This window comes from Pavona decussata, unplaced genomic scaffold (genome assembly GCF_977016875.1).
Source record: "Pavona decussata unplaced genomic scaffold, jaPavDecu1.1 SCAFFOLD_163, whole genome shotgun sequence".
Taxonomy (NCBI): Eukaryota; Metazoa; Cnidaria; class Anthozoa; order Scleractinia; family Agariciidae; genus Pavona; species Pavona decussata.
The window spans coordinates 423,625-446,363 of record NW_028145574.1 but is presented as its reverse complement, the minus strand read 5'-3'; the positions used below and the strand labels follow the sequence as shown (position 1 = coordinate 446,363).

The 22,739-nt window shown below is 35.5% G+C and overlaps 1 protein-coding gene across 4 annotated transcripts in view; it reads left to right on the top strand.

Moving 5' to 3' along the window:
• LOC146464484 (serine beta-lactamase-like protein LACTB, mitochondrial) overlaps positions 1-22,739 on the top strand; it is a 38,464-nt gene that overhangs the window by 10,309 nt on the left and 5,416 nt on the right. The gene's annotated exons all lie outside the window — the stretch shown is intronic.

Here is a 22,739-nt window from a genome sequence, read left to right as displayed (position 1 = left end):
AACCTTTAGTAGATGTAAATAGAGAGAACTGGCTCACTTTTAAAAATCCTAACTCTTACACTAAATTCAGCATAAAACCTGAAAAATTAAAAAAAAAAAAAAAAAATACCTAAGAGTAGTAATACTTTTTTCAAAAAATTCCAAAAAATGGACCACATTTTCAAAAAAAAGTGTCTAAAAAAGTGGAACTACTCATTCTTAAAAATTTATCCACATTTTCGAATAAAAAATCCTAAGGTTATGAAAAATTTCAAAAAAATTCAAAGGGACTTTTAATCTGCTTACGCGGAGGCCGGTTAATGAGAAAAAAATCAAAGGGACTTTCCCTCGGCAAGCCGAATTATTTTCACAGAAATTCTGTAAAAATAATTCATTTTCTTTTGAAATCATACTTAATGTCGCCAATCAAGATTTTTCCATTTTTGCAAGCATTTGCAATTCCAACCGCGCAAAGATTCATTCCATTCATCGCTTCCTTTCTTGTGGCGAATTCAAATCGACTTCCGGCGTTTGAAAAAACATAAGGCTTTTGGAGCTTCGCTCCGTCCCGAAGGGACTTCATTTTGTCTTTTTTTGAAGAAAGACCAAGTGCTTGTTCCAACTCATTCTTCGTGAAAATTACGTTGTTTTTTATCTGCTTCTTTTTTGCCATTTCAGCAAGTGAAGAACGAGAAGGTTGCACACTGATTTCATCGCTTTGTTTGATTAATTCAATTAAATCATTCTTTGTCTTTCTGGAGAGAAACAAATCGAAAAGACCTTTTCCTCTCAATTTCAGTTTCAAATCAATAAAATCGTTTTCCATTTTAAATAAATATTTTTTAAATTTTTTTGACAGGTCTTTGTTTTTTCAACCAATGAAGGAACAATGTTTGTCACACGAACACGAAGGGACTTTCCCACTTTATTAATAAAAAATGGTACAATGTTTTATTGTCAACATTTATGGCTGATGTTTATTTGTCATTGCTGCTCGGTCATTACAAAAATATGTGTTTGGAAACAGCGTTTCCCAAAATGTAAATTTCACTTATCTTATTAATATGCTTGTCGGGAAACGCCGTTTCCCAAAATGCAAATTTCGCTAACATAATTAATATGCTTGTCGGGAAACGCCGTTTCCCAAAATGCAAATTTCGCTAACATAATTAATATGCTTGTCGGGAAACGCCGTTTCCCAAAATGCAAATTTCGCTAACATAATTAATATGCTTGTTTGATGTCGGGAAACGCCGTTTCCCAAAAGGTTGCATCTTCTTCATGCTTGACATAAAACCGATTGGAACTGCAAAACAAAGTCTTGAATATTCCTCAAAGAGTTCGTTCAGTCGCTTCGGGTCGTTTTATCAAAAGTTCTTCTCCGTTGTTTGCCGTTTCTTCAATCAATCCTTCGTAAGACATCGCCAAATGTTTCATGCCCATGAACTTGGTAAAGCTTCTTTTTTCTTTCCTCTTTCTTTGGAATAGATTGCTTCATAACATTTTGCTTGATCTTGCATTTTTACAGATTCGATTTCTCGGATATTTCTCCCCAAGATTGATAAAGCTTTGAAACGTCTTGAAGCATCTGACTGTTGTCCATACTTTTTTAGCTTGGCAAGAATCACTTACGTGTATGATTTATATCATACACGTGTATGATTTATTATTGGCTGAAAAAAGTCATGTGACAGCTAGGTCATTTTCGAAAATAGCACCAAAGTCCAATGTCCATGGCAACCACCTTGATTTTGACAAACAGGAAGTTCTAAACGGGAAAGCCCCGGTTGCATAATCATTTCCTAGAAAGTGAATACATTTCACAGAATTGTTTTATCTCTTGAAATAAACAACGAAAAACCACCCGATCTCTTCTCAAATTCAACTCTTAACTCGCTACGTCGAGAAGGGATCCGAGTTTTTTTTGATATATTTTTTTAATCTCCTCTTTCAAGGCATCAATATCAACTGCCTTCGTCGGTTCGCTTTCGACTGTCGAATCCTTTCTTTGTTTATTTCGAAGACGCTCTTTCATCGAAAAATATTTTTCAATCTCTCGCAAAATCGAGTCAAACTCACCATCAGAAATGAATCCATCCTTCAAAGCTTTCGAAATCAAACGACTCACTGACAAATGCGACGATTCAGCGAGAGAAATAGTCTTTTCATGTTTTCGCACTTTATTCTCAAAATTTTGACTCCCGGCCATTGAAGCCGATGAAACGAGTGTCGTAATCAATGCCGTCAAACTCAAAGGAACTCCGACGGCAATCCCGATTCCACTCAACGAAGTTCCAACACTGCTTGATGCCAACACGGTTGTCAAAAAAACTGAAACGGATGTTATTTTCGAAGCGATTGATTTTGCTCTCTTGTACTTCTTGCTGACTCGTTTGTAATGAGAAATTTCATCCTCGAGTTGTTTTTGACAATCACAAATCTTTTTTAATCTGAATTGCGCAACGTCGCTTCGCTCGCTCACTTCGTTCGCTTCGAGAGAAGGATAAAGTTGTGGCGCACTTGGGGCTACACCCCGGTCCCACTCCGTGGGGCCTGGAATAATATTTTGTTCACTCATATTTTATTAAAAGATCTCAAATAATATCAAATTCAAATCTCAACGGAAGCCCATTAAAATCGATGACCTCACCATTTTCTTCTGTCACTGTGATCCGCAAAGAATCGATTATTTTTTTCCCACCTGCTATTTTCGACATTTTCCGAAACGGGCTATGTTTTGATGAATATTCAACTCTTTCGAAAGGACTTCCTTTGATGTCAAAACACGCCAAAACATTTGAAGGTTTTTCATTGAAAAAATTTTCGTTTTTATCAACGAGATCGCAGTTGATGAAGAGGTTGTTGGGTGTCAGTAAAACGCGGGGTCGGGGTCGGGGCCGGGGCCGGGGTCGGGGTCGGGGTCGGGGTCGGGGTCATTTTTTTTTCTTTTTTTTTTTTCTTTATTTTTTTCCTTTATATTTTTTTTTTCTCTTTTTTTTCTTTGTTGTTGTTGTTTTTTTTTTCAACATCACAGGTCATTTGTGGGTCAAATAACGATTAAAGCCAATAGAAAAAAGGTAGGTCTCTAAAGCTCACTAGCTTAGGATAGGTCATCGGTGACAACACTCGATGCAGTTCCGTATTCTGGCGGACATTGGTTCCGTGAATTGACTACCTTTTATTCTTCTACGAGACAATATATTTCCTTGAACTAACAAATTCTTGAACTAGAATGTGCATGAACTCATGAACACCCCCGCCGCCTTCCATGATCGTGCTCGTTTGTTACATTCAATCCATGTTACGCGTGACTATTATTTCCGAGAATGAAATAAACATGCGTTCGAATCTCGGCATTTGAATGGAATGTAGAACATTTCTCTGGAAATCTTTCCGAAAAAGACAATTCATGAATTTTTCAGCAGCGATGTTTTATGAAGATTATTTGACATTGGATTTCCATACAAACACTTTTATTTCAAGCCTGTTTGCCTACTCGTCAAAATGGCGTCGAAAACCGTGATAAGGCCTATTTTATACATGTCAGTTTTGATGTCGGCAATGAGATTTCAGAGCTCTCGCAGAAATTTCCCTAGTTTATTGACGGCATAAAACTATCAATTTTTCGTTATATTACCGCACAAGTATTTCAAGAATAACAATTGTCTCTAAAGTATTTTGAATCTTTTTTTTTTGTCAGTCAATGCGTCTTTTTTGGGAAAGATTTCCAGAGAAATGTTCTACATTATATTCAAATGCCGAGCTTCACAAAGGAATTCGAACGCATGTTTATTTCATTCTCGGAAATAAACGAGCACGATCATGGAAGGCGGCGGGGGTGTTCATAGTAAGTTCATGCACATTCTAGTTCACGAATTATTTAGTTAGTTCAAGTAAATATATGTCTCGTACCTTGTATTTTTTGCCTCATTTCGTTTCTTGGAAGAATAAAAGGTAGTCAATTCACGGAACCAAAGTCCGCCAGAATACGGAACAGTATCGAGTGTTGTCACCGATGACCTATCCTAAGCTAGTAAGCTTTAGAGACTTACCTTTTTTCTATTGCCTTTAATCTTTATTTGACCCACAAATGACCTGTGATGTTGAAAAATAAAAAACAAAGAAAAAAAAAGAAAAAAAAAAAAGAAAAAAAAATGACCCCGACCCCGCGTTTTACTGACACCCGAGGTTGTTGAATGAAGCCAGACGATTGATGATGGTATCTCCACTTTTCAGAGTGTGCCGTCGTTGGGCTTTTGGCGAAATGTCCTGACTGATATCAATCAGACCAAGAAGATGAGTCAGGTCACGATCAAAAATAACTTTTCTTCCAAGAGGATTTTCAATCACAATTGGACCTTTTTGGTCATCAAGTTTTACTTTGATGTTTTGTTTTTCAAGTATTTTCTTTATATCTTTACCGATTGTGTAAAGAGTGTAATTTCCAGGATAAATTCTATTGACAGCACTAACGTTTTTGTCATCAAATATGCTGATTTCTCCTCTTTCTTTCAAATTAAACCAAGAATTATAAAAAGAGCAACTGATCAATCTGATGTACCCAAATTTTTCAATTGGTTCATCAAAGTAAACCGTGTGATCATTTGAATTTGTCAAAACAGTCAAAACAACCATTTTATTTTCAAAACATAAAAAATGGAAAACTTGTTAAAATGGATAGATTCCCACCCAAAAGAAGCAAAAAGACTTTCCGAACAAGCAGAAGAAAAAGCATGGCGAAACTTCAAAGCCAAATTTCCCAACGCTGACCTCAGCAAATTCGTTGCACAAGTTGATATGACCGACAAAACACATGCAACAGCTGAAATAAATTTGGTTATTGTTCCCGGTCAACATTGGCAAATTGTTTCACCCAACCCCAAAGATTGGTCTGTTGAAATGAAGAAAGCTCTTGGATTTGGAGGCTTTCCAATCGAGCTAATTCTCAATTCAAATCCTTCAAATCCAGTTCCAGCTGTTCCATTTTCAGACAAAATCCCCGAATCTTTTGGGGAAATCCTTAACCAACCAATCAAAATTTTTGTAAAACCCAACGAAAGCTTCACAACAAAATTCCGAGAAATTTTTACGAAAACAAAGATCTCTCACAAAACAGGAAAAGAATCAAGAAAATGGCTGAATCAACCAAACATGGACCATTGGCCGCAACAACTCAACTTTGCCTTTTGGTGCGCAACAACAGCTTCTGGAATCTCAAGACATCTCGTCAATTCACTCCCACCTCAAATCAAATCCTTTCTTCTTTTCCACATTTATTTCACAACAAGAAGGATTCTCTTCGAAATGGGAGGAATTCAAAGTGAATCTGCTCTCCCAGGTGATTCCACATTCAGTCAAACTGAAAACAAATACGACATTCCCTCATACAAGAGAATCTGTGCAGAATTTCAAATCTCGCCAAACGCAGATTTCAGATTCACCTTTGGTCAAAATTTTGGACTTGGATATGTTAACATATTTTATCCAGGAGAAGGAGACTTTGCACAAAAGCATTGGACTTATCCTCCAGCAACCCTTGAAAACCCATCAAGTCAAAGATTCTCCGATGAAGGCGGAACTGACGCAAAAGGAAACAGAATTGATTTCATCAGAAACGATCAAGGAGCTGACAAACAATTCGAATTTTTCATGTCAAACGGACCTCTCAATGGACTTTCTCAAGCAGGAATGGCAAGACTCAATCAATCAATTGAAGCATTCGTTTATTGCATTCTTGGAGCACAAGTCAACGTCAGATCATCAATCCTTGGTGAATTTGGAGGCGCAAAGGAAGCTCAAAGAGAATTTCTCGTCCTCATGGAAGATGCAATCAGACAGCCTGACTTGTCAAAAAGCATCCAACGATTTCAACTTGCGATTGATGAGGCAAAAGTCAGGCTTGATCTTGCCATCTCGCCAGGAACATGGTTGATGCCTTCAAATCTTGTTCTTAACACTCAAAGCACAGTCAAATACAACAACAATCTGAAAAAAGCAACTGGAAACATGAAACTCGGAGTCAACTCTGATGTCAATGTTGACTTAAAAAAAGTTGGAGCCAGGAATATGGATGGAGGACAATCAAAAAACAACAGATCAACTTCGCATTCTTCAAATCCAGAAAATGAAAACAAAAATACAAAACCACCGTCTTTGGATTCACAACAAGTCACAAAACAACTTCAGGAAGCGAGTGAAAACCAAGAAAAAGAAGAAAGAAAGAAAGAAAAGAATAAAACCCTACAACAGCAACTCGACAGTACCACAGAAGAGAATGCGAAGTTAAAGGAGGATTTGGAAGCCGTAAGAGTTCGAATGGTGAAGCAAGAAGACTACTCCAGAAGAGAAAATTTGCGCTTCTACAATATCCCAGAAAGCGCTCAGGAGACGAACGAGGAATGCATTCAAAAGGTGAAGCAAGTCTTATCCGATCTAGGTGCACCTTCGGACATCAAATTTCATGCCATCCACCGTACAGGAAAGCCCAATACTAACTCTGGAGCTTCCTCGACATCAGAAGGAGAGCCTCGCCCGAGACCGATATTGGCACGTTTTGTCTCTCGCATGGATTCCGAGTCAATTTGGTTAAAGAGGAAAGAGCTTCGCAAAAGTTCGCGCTTCGCCACCGTGTCAATTGATAAAGATCTCTCACCTGAATCGGCAAGAGAACGAGCCAAACTTCGAGTTGCCTACAGGAAAGCAAAGGAGTTGAACATTGAAAAAGTGTTTATTAAAGGTAAAAATCTGATTATTAACAGTAGTAAATACTCGGTGAACACTTTGCCGGAATATCTTGTAGCACATCAAGATGGTAGTAACAACTGATCAGCCACTTTCTTTTTTGTTATGGTAAAAAAATCGTCGTGGCAACTAGCTATATTTTGTCTTTGTAAAGCTAAATATCGATTAAGCTTTCTCAAACACCACTAAATTTACTGAAAGTTTTTTTGTTGTTTTTTTTTTCTACCTTTCTAATCAGTTTTAAGAATGTTCTACCGATGCAATATTTTGTGTACCTTTATTTACTTTATCAGTACGGCGCTTGTGCTCGGTGAAAATCAGAGTTGTGATAAAATTTGCATACCATTTAAACACGTATTTAGCATATTCAAACAGTTAAGTTCGCCACGGTTTCTTTTCGTACCTGGTATTGTTATAAGTCCAAAGTCTCAAGGGTCTTATTTAGGTTTAAATCTCAAGACCCTTTTAGAACCTCATTATTATTCTTTTGTGTGGGTGTGAGTGTGTATTGGTTTTGTATGTATGTGTCCTATTGTTTCCGTGTTTGGTGTAAAGGCGGTTATCATGAAGCTACCGTTTTGAAAATAATTTGTTTTTATGACACATTGATTATATATTTGCAAGCAGCAAGGAGAATGTAAATTTTAAACTTCTTTCACTTAACGTTCGTGGAATTCGATCGCCGGAAAAAAGGAGAGCTTTGTTTGTCTGGTTAAAAAAACAAAAAGCGGATATAATTTTCCTTCAAGAAACATATAGCTCGAAAGACATTGAGAATATATGGAGAACTCAGTGGAGTGGGAAAATGTTTTTCGCGCACGGAACAAACCACAGCTGTGGTGTGATGACACTCATAAGGAAAGATTTAGATTTTGAAGATGAATCGTGCCTATGTGATCCAGCTGGGAGATTTATTATTTTAAATGCGACTGTGCAAGGAGTTAAATATATTTTTGCCAATATTTATGCACCAAATAAAGTGCGTGATCAGTGCACATATTTTAAAGATTTACAGGAGAGGTTGGATGGTATAATCTCAAGCCCTGAGCAAAAAGTTGTCATTGGAGGCGATTTCAATGTCACTTTTGATTCTAATTTGGATTGTCTGGGTGGGTCGCCAGCCCAAAAAGAGTCGGTTAAGGTACTTGAAGAAATTTGTTTTGATATGGACCTCGTTGATATTTGGAGAATAAGAAATCCGGATGGAAGACTATTTACTTGGAAGCAAACAAGACCTTTGATCCAAAGAAGACTTGATTTTTGGCTGATTAGTGACATCTGTCAAGATGAAGTTGAACAAGTTAAAATTATACCCTCTATAAAATCAGATCATTCAGCAATTACACTACTTTTCAATGGAATTGAAGAACAGAGACACGGTCCGTCCCACTGGAAATTTAATTCTAACTTAACTAAGGACGAAGAGTACATAAAACTTATTACGGACAGCGTCCCAGCTTGGATTGAGGAGTTCAAAGATGTAAATGATAAAAGAGTGCTTTGGGATCTAATAAAATATAGAATTAGACAAGTATCTTTGAAATACAGTAAAGAAAAAGCACGGTTAAGAAAAGCAAAAATACTTGAAATTGAAACGTCTCTTACATTTTATCAGAAAAAGTGCGCTGCCGATCCGTCAACAGAAAATTTTGAGCAGCTTGAAATTCTCAAAAGTAAGTACGACGCGCATTTTGATTATCTCTCAAAGGGTGCTATCATTCGATCTAGAGCGTCTTGGTATGAGAAGGGGGAAAAAAACACTAAGTACTTCTTAAGTCTAGAATCTCACAAAAAAGCTAAAAGCTGTGTTCGCAAAATATTTACTAAAAACGGAACTTTAAGCTCAGATCCTAAGATAATTATGAACGAACTCGAAGATTTTTACACTGTTTTGTACGATAGTGAGGGTAACGTGCCAGACTGTGCAAATTTATTCCTCCGACATCCTGAAATCCCTAAACTATCGTCAGAGAAAGCAGCTACGTGTGAGGGCAACCTAACAGTGGAAGAATGTCTTCAAAGTCTTCAGTCTTTCAAAGAAAATAAATCACCAGGCAATGATGGACTTACTGTAGAATTTTATAAAACATTTTGGGGTATCTTAGGTAAGTTATTAGTAGAAAGTCTAAATTGTGCCTTTGACTATGGCGAGTTATCGAATTCACAAAAGCAAGCGATTATAACACTTATAGAAAAGAAAGGAAAAGACAGGAGACAAATTTCAAATTGGAGACCGATTTCACTTATAAACTTAGACACAAAGATCGGATCGAAAGCAATTGCAAGGAGACTTCAAAAGGTGATACCCGATATAGTACACTACAATCAAAATGCATATGTAAAAGGAAAGTCTATATTTGATGCAGTAAGAGCAATAGATGATATTTTAGAATTTACAGAAAGAGAAAAGATCCAAGGCTTAATGGTAGCAATAGATTTTAAAAAAGCTTTTGACTCGATTAATAGGAATTTTATGTTAGAGACGCTATCCGCTTTTAACTTTGGTCCTACTTTCATGCGGTGGATTAGGACCTTCTATCAAAATATAACTAGTTCGGTCATGAATAATGGTTTTTCGACAGGCCCTTTCAACATACGTAGAGGTATTAGACAGGGCGATCCTCTATCACCATATTTGTTCATTATCTGTTTGGAAACCCTTGCCATCACCGTGCGTGGAAATAAAAACATTCAAGGAATTCTAGTAGGCAAGGAAGAAATTAAATTAGAAATGTTTGCTGATGACGTCACAGCTTTTCTGAGAAATATCAGATCTCTTGAAGTTCTTCTTCATACTGCTGATCTGTTCAATAAGTTTTCTGGACTCGAAATAAATTTCGAGAAAACTGAATGTATGTTTTTAGGTAATCATGTCTCCTCTATGGCCGCAACCGTCATTTCCTCCAAAAACATATGCGTGAAGCACACGATTAAAATTTTAGGTGTGTATTTTACATATAATGATAGTCAGAGGAAAAAGTTAAATTTTGATGAGATTTTAAGATCAATCAAAGAGAAGTTACAAATGTGGAAGTGGAGAGATCTAACTATTTTAGGGAGGATTCAGATTGTAAAGACATTTGTGATACCGATATTCATGTATCGTGCCGGTTTAATTTGCGTGCAAAAAGATATCGTGACAGAGGTCAACAAATTACTTTTTAAATTTATTTGGAAAGGGAAAGACAAAGTCAAACGTTTATCTCTCATATCTGACTTGGATAAAGGTGGACTGAAAGCGCCCCATCTAGAATCAATAATAAAGAGTCAAAGGATCATGTGTTGTAAGAAATTTGCTGAGAATCAACAAAGTAATTGGAAGATTATCCTATCCCATTATATGAAGAATGTGGGATCGAAATTGATTTTGCGTTGTGCATTTGATCTAAAGAAATTATGTATTCAATTACCCAAATATTATGAAGAGTGTTTCCGATGTTTCGCAGAATATTCAGTCGCAAATAAGTTAACAGAACAAGCATTGTGCCAAGAGATACACAACACAGTTATTTGGAATAATAAGTTTATCTGTATACAAGGCAAGTCTGTTTTCTGCGAGGCATTGTTTGAAAAAGGAATAATTACACCGGAGGATCTTAAGACTGATGGGAATGATGTTATCACAGGCTTTCAAATTATGGCTAGTGCGTCATTTACACCTAAAGAAAAGTTTCAGCTTATGGCGATTATAGACGCAATACCAACACAGTGGCGACATCATTTAAAAATATGCAATAACTATGAATCCAATTCTTCGGTTCCCAATATTGCTCAGTTACATTTGAATGGTCACAATATTCGTCTCGATAAAGCTATCTCGAAAAATATTAACAAAGAAGCCCGCTCAAAGGTCGAGATTATACCAACCGCGCAGTCAAAATACTCGGAAAAATATAATTATCAACTAGATTGGCAAGAGATATATTGTATTCCCTTTAGAGTGACTGTAGACTCCAAATCACGTGAATTCCAGTTTAAGGTGTTACATAGGTATTTAGCGACGAATGAATTTCTCCATAAAATCGGCCTGGTATCTTCGTGTCTATGTACATTTTGCAAAAGAGAAAGTGAAACCATTGAACACCTCTTAATAGAATGTGATTACTCGAACAAGTTTTGGCAGGATTTAATTAAATGGCTCAATATGATAGATATCAAAGTGGAAGCGTTATCAGAGATTGACAAAATTTTTGGAATCTGGAAAAGGCAAGTAGACTTTCATCTTCTTAATCATTTCTTGATTCTGGCGAAACAGCATATTTACTCTTGTCGAAATAAAGGCTACCCGCCTTCACTAAGAACCTATCTTGCAAAAGTATCCCTAATATATCAAATTGAAACGACGATTGCTGAATCAAATGGTAAACGTGCTTTTCACGACGCTAAGTGGAAAAAGTTTCTACTCAAATAATTGTAGTTCATCTGGTAGCTTGTAGTTTATTTATTTAATTATTATTATTATTATTTTTTTGGTATTTATTGTCTCATCTATTAATTTCCTACTGTTTGTATTTTAATTATAAAACCTTTGTAATTAGCTATATACAACCGCTTTGTCTGAATCAATTCTTGTAAACAACTTTAATTAATAAAAAAAAAATCAATAAAATACAAAAAAAAAAGAAAAAGAAGAATCAAGTCAACACGAAACTTTCAAATCTGGCGTCATCATTGCAGCATCACTCGGAGCATTTGCCATTTATCGGATTTTTCGTTGAGTCCAATCCAATGGATTAAACTCAATTTTTAACTCGCTATCGCGCGCTCGCTCCGCTCGCTTTCTTTTGAATCTTTTCAACCATGAAAACTGCAACAGCAAGAATCAACAGCCAAGCGTTTTTTCCAAGGAATCCAACAACTTGTCCTGCAGTTTTGAAGATGAAACTGACGATTGAACCAATCAATCCAGGAAGAAGTTGACCAAGCTTTTTTCCAAGATCTTTCAAAGCATTTCCAACTCCTTTGGCAACAGATTTGAGTCCTTTTGAGAGCGCATTCACAATCACACCGATTGTTGTGCCAACAGCAAGGAAAACAGCAAAAACTGTGAATCCATATTTCTTGAAAATGTTTTTTATTTTCTCTCGAAGAGGCATTTCTCTTTCTATTTCTTCAATTTGTGTTCCCAGCCTGGCAAGCTCCTCTTCATTTTCTGCAACTCTTGCCTCAACTTCTGCTCTCAGTTGGGAAGAAGTGTTTTCATCTTCTAGGATTACTTTATCATTTTCAATTTGTTTTCTTAGTTCAGCCTCTCTTTCATTCAGTTCATCAATGGTTTTTGTTGTGTTGAGCCTTTCTTCAAGAGTGTTTCTTTCTTTTTGTTTTTTTGCAAGATCAGATTTGAGTTTGTCAACCTTTGCTTGTTCTTTTTCTTTCGCTTTCACTTGTTTCTGCAAATCCAAATTTTCTTTTTTTGCATTTTCAAAATCTTTTTGCAAATTCTTTTTCATTTGCTTCAGTCTTTGCAATTCTGTTTGATTTTCAAGACTCGAACCATGTTCTTCTTCCAGTGCATCAATTTTTGCTTGCGTTTTTTCGAGTTTGTTTCTATAATCTCTGATTTCTTGAGCATTTTTGTGGAGTTCTTCAGCATTCTTTTCTGCTTGTTTCAATTGTTTTTCTGCTTCTCTCAGTCTCTGCCGGTTTTCTCTTATTTCAGAATTATCTTTAGCGATCAAAGATTCAGCATCAGTTCCCAAAGCAGATAATATTTCTTTTGGCAATTGTGGGTTTAATCTTTCTTTTCCTGTTGTTTGCTCTTTGGTCATCAATGGGTAGAATTTTTTCCCACTTTTTTTCATCCTGACTTCTATCTTATCTTTGAAAAACGAAGCTTCAAGTTTATCATCTTCTGCATTTGGGTATAATATACTGAGATCATCCCATGCATCTTTTGTGAGGGATTGCGCTTCTCCCCACGTTTGTCGACCTTGAGTTTCACCTTCAATGAAAGATGTTTCTGCAGTTTTTGGTCTTGCTCCTTCTTTCCCATAATCTCTGTTCATTGTTGTATTTGGAGTACTTTCACTGGGATTGTTTATTTCTTGATCAGAATCTTCATCATCATGATCATCTTTATCTTCATTTTTATCTTCTTCATCAGGATCAAGATCTTCTAAAGGAATGTATTCTGCCATTTTAAAAATAATATATTAAAATGGAAGTCAGTGAAAAAATCAATCCGAATTTTGAGAAAAAAACATCAAACGCACTCAAGGCAGACAGAACTGTTCACAGAGTCACATTCAACCCAAACAAGGCTTCCCCAGGTGAAACACTCAGGATTCCAGTCCCAAAGCTTCACGAGGGAACAGTCTTGGTTCCAGATTCACTCGCGTTGATTTTTGATTTGAATGTTAGTGGTCATGCAAACAATTTTCTGGTGAACAATGTTTCAAGAGCATTGGTTTCCAGATTGAAAATCAAGTTTGCTGGAGAAATTCTCGTTGACACAGACGGTTGGGATCTTTTTAAGCTCTGGGAAGATCTCTTTTTGACAAAACACGAACGAGAAAACATGTTTAGTGAGGGAATTCAATCTGAGGCTCTCTCAAAAATCAGATCCAATGCTGGAGACAAACCAACTTCTTCAGTTGTGAAGGAAAACAAGCTCAATGATATCTTCAAAAGCAAATACAGAATCAGACTTGATCACGAAATTTTGAAAGATCATGGAGTTTTTTATCCAAGAGCCTTGTCTGATGAACTGGTTTTTGAATTGACCCTTGCTCCTGCAAGCGGTGTTGTGAAGGGATCTGACGCAACAAAACTTGCATATGAATTGACAAACATTCAGCTTGAATATGAGGTTATTCAAAGCAAAAAGCTTTCAGATGAAGTCAATTCAAATCTTCTCAACGGAGATCGTTTCATGTTTGAGCATGTCACTCATCACAAGACAATCACAATTGCAAAGGGAACAGACTCAATCATCAACGAATCAATCAATGTTCCGAGAAGATCAATGAAGGGAATCCTCCTCCTTTTCTTCGAACCTTACACTGCAGGTGCAAGAGATTCAGAAAAAACATTCAATCCTGACATCACAGAGGTGAAAGTTGACGTGAATGGAGTTCCAAACAAGATTTTCAGTCAAGGAATGAAAACGAGAGACACGTTTGATGAAGTTTTCAGAAGATTTGGAAAGGAAAACTCGTCAATGAACGCAACTGAATTCTTTGCTGGAGACAAGTTTGCATTGTTCATCGATCTCAGGAGCATGAAAGACAATGATCTTCATGGAAGTGGAATGAGATTGGTGAACACAAAAGATGGAGTTTATTTGTCAATCAAAAGAAAAGCAAGTGGTTCAGGAAATGTCAAATGCCACATCTTCATCTTGGCTGATGCACAATTCAGCATTTTGAACAAAGAGCTTGAGAGTGTGGCATATTAATTTCTTTTTGATCAATCAAAAAGAAATTTTTCGCTCCGCTCATGCTCGCTCCGCTTGCTTTCAAACCGGAGGCAATTCAGTTCCAGGAGGAACAATCATTAACTCTTCTCTGACGAATCCTCTTTTTGGACCATCTTTCAAATAATAAAGAACCGGTTCTTTTTCATTCACAATTGCTCTGTCAATTGAAAAAACTTTCAGAGACCAATTCGGATCAGTTGCTCTTCTTTGACCTCCTTCAAGTTCACCAGGAGCAAAAAGAAACCTCACATTCACTGAAGAATCGAGTCTCTTTTCATTTTTTCCAACAGGTCTTGAATAATTTGGTTTCTTTGAATCAACCACCTTTTCTCTGATTGCGTCAATTGGTTTCTTTCCTGTAAGTCGAGTTGTTTCATTGTTCAATGCTTTCACAACTTCTGGAAGTCTTTTCACCCATTCCGTGGATCTTTCACCTGATTTTAAGTTCATTTCTTGGGAATATTGAAAACTGAAAAGTCTTTCACCCAAAGTTCGATTGAATCTCTCAACAATTCCTTGATCACAGTGAACATTTGGATTTCCTCTTCTGATTCTTGTTTCATGTTTTGACATTTCCTTTGTGACATCACCCATGAATTCTCTTCCTGGATCAACTTGAAGAATTTTTGGCCATTTCAAAGGTCCTTTGTAAATTTTCTGAAAAGCCTTTGAAACTTCAGAGGAATCTTTTGAAGTGAGAGGTTCAGCGGCTTTGAATCTGCTTGCAACATCAACAACAGTCAAGGCATATTTGAAAATCTTTCTCCCTCTTGGGAGTTTGTCATGAGGAAGAAAGAGAAGATCAGCTTGATGAACTGCATTGGGAAGTTCAACATCAAATGTTGGTCTTTGGATGTTTTTTGGAACAGGCAGATAGATTTGCCAAATTGCTTGTTTCATCAACCAAAGTTTTGCTTCATCTTCTGGAACATTGGCTTCTTGAGAAAGTTTTTTCGCTGCTTGAAAGCCCTTCCAATATCCTTTTGGGGAATAATAAATTTTTGACAATTTTTTGTTTGACATTTTTAAAGGAAATGACTTGCTGCAAATCCAATAGCCAAAGCTGATGTTCCAACAAAGATCAACTCTCCCTGTTTTTGAGATTCGCTTGGTTGGTAAAAGTCTGAAAATTGGGGTTCCTTGAGATGCTCAATTTTTTGTTGATGAACCTTGTTATAAAGCTTCAAAGCATAATCAGTGTTTGTGAAATTTTGTTTTGCTTCATCTTTGATTCTGTCATTTGTTTGAATCCAATCATTCAATTTTGCACGATTTTCTTCGTATTTTTCGAGTTCTTTTTGATATTTTTCAACTGCCAGGTTGTGTCTCTTTTTTTCCTCGAGTGAGGCTGATTCTGAATCTCCAGAAATAAATTTTGCGAGATATGATCCACCAACAAAGGCGGTTGCATTGATTATTGCTCCTCCAATCATGATTGCGATGCTTGCCATTTTAACTTGGCAATATTTTTTGTTTTTCAAGATAATCTTTTGTTGCTAATGAGGCAGCAATGATGACAGTGAATTTCACATAATTCATGAGATTTGAGGAAGGATCAGAAGTCATGGGTTCTTTGATTACTTTCTTTGCAATCCATCCAAATCCTGCAGCCAATCCAGTGATTGTTGCAGCATCAGTCATTGTTTTCACGAGTTTATTGTCTGACATTTTATTTCAGAAAACAAATTAATCCATTTGTTTTAATTTTGGAGATTTTTTTGTTGCAGCTTCAGTCACGTTTTGCCTCTCAACTTCTACCATGGTGCTTCGCACCGACGCCTGCGGCGTCATGTGATCAATCAATTGTTTTTGTGCTTTTTCACTTCCCACGTTGCTTTTATTTTTGAAAAGATGTTTCAATTCTTCCCTCTTGTAATACAATCCAGCAAGTGAAACAACAATGCTGGCAACAGAAAGCACTTGAGTCAATGAAAATGAGCTTTTTTGTTCGCTTTCGTTTTCAGTTGGAGGGTTTTCTTTTTGTTCTCCTCTTTTAGTGTCTGTTCGCGTGACTTCTTTTGCTTTTTTCTTTGCTTCACGTGCTTTTTTGTTGTGTTCAGCAAGTTTTTTTCCAGCCGCAATTCTTCCTGGATTTTTTGGAACTGTTTGTTTTGTTGTTGTTGTGATTTGTTCAGAATCAGCTTCTTTCTTTTCAGAACTTGTTTGAGGTTCTTTAATTTTTTCAGGTTCTTTAACTTCTTGAGTTTCCATTTTAAATGATTTTTCAATTTCTTGTCATTTAATTTAAAATGGAAAAATTAAACAAAGAAGAACTTGAAGTGCTTTTGGAATATTTCAAAAATGAATCAGAAGAAAACAGACAAAGGCATCAGCAATATCTTGAAAAAGACGATCTTCAAGAAAATCATGAGTCAACATTTCATTTCTTTCGAAACCAAACGGGTGAAACAAAAACAAGACTCATGCAAGTCTTCAATGACAGACTCAAACACGAGATGAGGTTGAAAAAGGATATCTTGAAGGATGTTAAAGAACTTGTTAAAAATGAGAAAAAAACTCCTTTCTTTCACAAGTTTATTGGTTATTCCGTTTCCCTTTTTCTTTTGTTAAAATCAATGCAAATAATAATGAAATAATTTTTTTTAATTTTTTTATTTTTTTAATTTTTTTATTTAAAATATGACTCTTGAACCTGAAAAATTCAAATTGATACCATCAAGTTACAAAGGCAACAATTTCGAAAAAATTCAATACGATGGCAAAGATCTTCTCCAAAAACTCAAGGGTGATTTTGTCATCACAAAATATGGTCAAAGGCTGCAACTTTGTCTGAAACCTGTCGATTACGAGATTTTTGATCGGATCCATCGTTTGGCTGGCAAAGAAAATGTTACTTGTGTTGGTGGTATTGGAATTTCGATGAACAAAAATACTCCATTTTTTGATGAGTTCAACAAAAGAATGGATCAAAGCAAATGTTTCAATGAAAACAGAGAAATCAAGATGCGTGGTTGTGTTCTGGCGTGTTTTTCATCATTTTCAAAGAACGGTGTGCTTCTCAACCTTTATGCAAAGCAAGTCAAAGTAAATGAATTTTTGATTAATGATTTGACGAATGAAGAGATCGAGTCATTTTTTGATCTTGAAGATTAATTTCATTTGGTTTCCAAATGAAATCAGTTTTTTTGGAAAAATCAAATAAAAAACAATTTTTTTTCCAAAAATTCTTTTATCATTTCAATTCCATCCAAATAATCTTTTCCAATATAATCACCCAATGAATCTTTGATTATTTCAATTTCTTCAATTTCAATAGATTCTTTTGCTGCAATATTTTCGTTATACCCATCTTCATCCAAATCTTGATAATCATTATGAACTTCATCAAATTTCAAAATTCTTTCTTCAATTTTTTTTTCTTTTAATTCTTTTTCTTGAACTTTTTTTTGAATTGATTTTTCGTTTTCTCTTATCCAATCAAGAATTTCAATTGACTCATTTAAAAATTCTCTGATTTCATCAGGATCTTGATAATTTTTTTCATAATTTGGTTCTAAAATTTCTTCAATTTCATCAAACAAATCATTATATTGTCCATTTGTTGCTGAAATAATAAAGCTATAATATTTTACGGAAATTTCATAAGTGTTATCAAGGATTTTTTCAATTTCAAGACATAAATTTTCATAAACACTGAATTGATCGAAAATTTCTTGTTTTTTTGCATTTCTGATTTCCCAATGACACATGAGTTTTTTATGAAAAAAATTCTCGTTGAAATCATTTTTTGCAAGAACTCTGGCTGATAATGATTGAAGACTTTCCATTTTATTTAAAAATAAAAAAAAATTTTTTTTGATTTTTTTTAAAATTTTTTTTCAAGTTATTTCTCAGGTTCTTATCAAGTTCTTCTTCAATTTCTTTCACAGGTTCTTTTCAAGTTCTTTTTCAAGTTCTTCTTCAATTTCTTTCACAGGTTCTTTCACAGGTTCTTCGCTTCTCTTCGCTCCTTCTTCAAGTTTCAAACTGTTTGCTGCCGAAAGACTTGCACTCGCGGCAGCCATGTATTTTCCGTATTTCAAATAAAGACTTCCAGCAATCAAATTGAGTTCTCTGTTCACAATAAAATCATTTTTCAATCCATTCAAAAACTTTTTTTCATCAAGAGGAAGAAAAAAACAAAGTGCTTTTGCACTGGCTTGCAAAAATGTTTCAACAATTGCACCGCAAGTTTTTGAAGACAAAGAAGCTTCGTATCTTTTGAAATATTTTTCAACATCTTTCTTTGAAAGTCTTTTGATTTGATCTTGAGTGAGTTCAACTCCAAGCATTTCCTTGCATTGACCACTTGCTGCCAAAATGGCAAGATTTTCTCTGTGATCTGTTTCAGTGGGTTGGGGTTCAGTTTCAAGAAGCGCCATGACTTCATTAATTGATTCGTTCGCTTGGATTTCCATTTTAAATGAAGTGGAAATTTTTTTCAGTTCAAAGAAATTTCAAAAGGATGCCTGAGGGAAAAATCAAGATGAGAAAATTTGACTTCTTTCAACTCTTTCATGTATTTTTCCTTTTCATCTTTTGTCAAATCTCCTGCGAATTCTTCGAAGACTGTTTTCATGTCTTTTGCTGATGGAGTGAAAAAAAGAATCAAAGAAGCAATGTTTTCTCTGAAAGGTTTTGCTATGCTTGACATTTGTTGATTGAGAACCCAAACGCTGATTCCTGAATGTCTTGCAGAAAAAGCAAGTTTCACAAGTTCATTTGTCCTTTTTTTCACGTCTTTTGATGAAGCGCAATCATCGAGAATGATCAATGTGTTTGTTCCTTCAAAGGCAAAAGAGATTATTTTAAGCCAGTCATTGATTTGATGGTGTTCTGGGATGATAATGAAAAAATCTTTGTCATTCTCAGCAAAATTATCCCAGGTTTTGTTGTTGACGAATGTTGGACAAAGGAGGAAAATGAAATCAAATTTTTTATTGAATGTTTCTTTGAGAAGATTCACAATAAAAGTTGTTTTTCCTGAATTTGTTGGACCAACAATCAAAGCATTGAATGGAATGTTTTCTGGATTCATTTTGTTATTTTATAATACCCATGTGCAAACGTGTGAATTCCATCCTCTCTGATGACTCTCTTGTCATCATTTGCAGAAAGAGCAATCTTGTTGACTGTTTCTGTGAAAATTTCGTGTTTATGTGATCTGATGATATTCATTGATCTCATTTGTTTTTTTCCTGAAATGAGACAATCTTTGTAATCTTGGTGATTCATACATTTTCACAGAATAAAGTTTTGCTCTGAGTCCAACAAACTCTTCAATGATTTTTCCTCCAGCTTCGTCTTTCATCATTCCAATGACTTTTTTGTTGACTCCAGTTTTGATTCCTGATGGGTGAATCTTTGGAAAATTTGATGTGTCAAACTTTTCAAAAACATCCTGAGAAATATCCTTGAAAAAGTCCTCTGTTTCAATTTCATAACAAAGAGAATCAGTGTCGGTGAAAAGGAGTTTTGCTTTTTCTTTGAACTTTGGTTTGATGTAATCATAATGAAAGTCAAAAACAAGAGTTTTTGAGACGTCAAGAATCGACATTCCACAATAAACTGGTTTGTTGAAAAGAAGTTTCACTCTTTTCATGTGAATTGCAATCAGATTTTCATGAAAGATTGTGCAACTTTCAAAGTTTGGTTTTGCTGCAAATCGCAATGCTGACTTTCTGTTGTTGATCAATTTGATATCCACCCTCTTCCTGATGTTTTCCATGGTTTTTCCAAAAACAGAATTGTTCATGAGTTTGAAAAAATCTTTTTCGAAATCATTTTTTCCATTTGCCCGGAGTTTTGTGTTGAGTTCAATATAAGATTTCAACCAAGGTTCTTCTTTGAATTTGATGATTCTGTGAATCTTTTTGAGTTTGAGTCCCATTTTGAGATATTGCTTGAGATTTCTGTGATGAATCACATACTTTTCTTTGTTGTTTAGAGTTGGAATTAGTTTTTCAACTCCATTAACAATTATTCTCTCAGGAGCAAGTGGAAGATCATTGTGGAGGTCATGAAGTTCTTTTGGGTAATCAAGGTCAACTTCAAGAATGCAGGGGAAATTTTGCCAATTTTCAAATTCTTTTTCATCAACCCATTCAAATCCTCCAACAGGCAAAGGCTCACACATTGCCCAGCCATAAAGGTTGTTTGCGTCAAGATAAGGGATAAATGTTGAAGGTTTTTCTGGGTTGAAATCTTTTCCCATGTATTTGTTGTTTGCTTTTCCAAGTCTGTTTGAAATCACTGAAACGCCGCCTCTGGTGCCTTTTTCAATCATTTGAAGCATGTCAATGTCTGTGAGAAGTTCGAGTTTGACTTGTGTTTTCTTCAAAGATGCATCCCATGCAAGGCCAGGGGATGTGAAATACCATGCTGGATCAAGTTCATAGTTTTCAAGGCAAACATTCCTGAATTCCTCGAAAACATCAGCAAGAAGAAGAACATCTGTTTTGAGATAAAGGTCGTGATAATCTCCCATGTTTTTGCAGTTGAAAGTTTTCCAAACTTTTTGAGCATGCTCAAAGTCTTGCTGTGTGATGTGTTCATCGTTGAGTTTTGAATAAAATTTTTCTTTTGGGGGAAGATTTGTTTCTTAAAATTTGTTGAAGTTGTCCATGAAGTCATAAGGATAAACTCCCTTTTTTGAAAGAAGGTTGAGTTTTTCTCCAAGTTCTTCTTTTTCTTCTTGAGTCAGTTTTTCTTTTTCCAAGGTTTTTTGTCTTTCCTTGATTTTTTCTTTGAGGAGACTTTTTTTTGTTTCAATCTTTTTGTCTCTTTCCAGATTCTTGACTAATGCATCAAGAGAAGATGCCATGAATTTGAAGCTGTCAACGAATCTGATGTCGTGTTTTATTTCATGTTCTTTTCCTTCTTTGTCGATGTAACAACCAACAGCTATCTTTTTTGTGAATGAAATGTATTTTTCCTCATTGTTTGGAATGCATCTGATGTCACCTTCAGTTTTTCCAAGATTTTTGACGAAAAGATGAGCGTCATAATTTTGAAGATTGTGAAAAATCACTGGAGTGAACCATGGCTTTCTGTATCTGAGATTGCATGAGTTGTGAGCTGCTCCTCGGAATTTTCCAGTGAAGTGACAGTGATCTCTGACTTTTTTTTCGTCTTTTTCAAATTCTTCTTGACATATCCAACATTTTGTTGATTCGTTGAAATCTTTCCAATCATTTTGTGTCATAATCAGTGGCTTTTTTGGAATATTTTGAATCCTTGTGATATCATCTTCAATCATTTCAACAAAGATTTGAGAAATATCCTCTTCCTCATTTTTTTTAATTCGATAAGTTACTGTTTTTGAAAGCTTTTCATCAAAAGAGCATTTGATGTGATAACAAAACCCACAAGGTTTGTGTTTTTGGAACTGGTTTGTGAAACAGTTTTTTGGATTTGGTTGACATCCGCTGATTGGTTCAACAAGAGACTCAAAATCAGCAAAGATGACAAATGGCATTTTTTGTGAGCGAATGTGATTCTCGAATTCGACAAAAGTTCCCTCTTCTGGCATTTCGATGTATTCATTGCTTTTGCAAATTTCTTTGTGAATTTCGAGTTTTTCTCTTGTCTGAAAAGCGTTCAAGCATCTGAAACAAATGTGAACTGATCCATTGTGTTTTGTGATTTGACTTGACAAAAGACGGCTCATGTCTTTGATAAGACAATAATGCTTTTTTACATCATCAGCAATCAAAAGAAGATTGATTTGGTGTTGCCTTTCTGGAGCTTCGCTCCGACTCCCCCTTGGGGAGTATTCTTCACCTTTGAAAAGCCTGAGAGTATAAACAATTCCGTCAAATCCAAAGACATTTATTGAAATGTTTTGGTTCAAATTTTCAAAATGTGCTATTTGTTTCAAATCAATTGGAAATTTGAGACCATTCCAATTGATTCTTTTTGAATTTTCTCTGAGATTTTTGTCAATTCTTTCAGGATTTTTATTGACAGGAAAAAGAGCTCTTGTTACACACCATTTAAAACATTCATTATCATCATTTTTCATATTGATAATTGCTTTTTTGTTTGCGAGAACTTTTGGCAATGGGATATATGATCTCCCTCTGAGGGGAATGAATTGTGTAATTTGAACGTCAAGTGAAATAACTCTTTCAAGAACCCAGTTTGAGCCTTGATTAGTGAAATTTTGAAATCTTTCTTCGATTGTTTCAATCATGGAGTCAAAGATTTCTGATTCATTCGTCCCTTCAAGATTTTCAATTGTTTGGGAATGAAAATATGGATACGCAGTTAAAACATTTCCGTTGGTCAAATCAATTCTTGTCATCTCGCAATTGAGAATGAGTCTCACCCTTGTTTGTCGATTTTCTCTCATCAATCGCAAAACATCTGGTTTGACAAATTGCAAAAATTCACTTTCGTCAAAATTACCTTCTGTTTTAATTCGAAATTGCCTTGCAAAACCACTCAATGCGGTTGCTGTTTCTATGACTCTTGTTCTTTTCCTATTTATTTCTTTTATTTTTGAGATTTTTTTGTCTTTCTCGATTTCTTCGGGTGATGATATTTTGATTTTTGGAGGATTACTTCTCGTTGACCTTCTCAATCCAAGCATTTCCTCGAG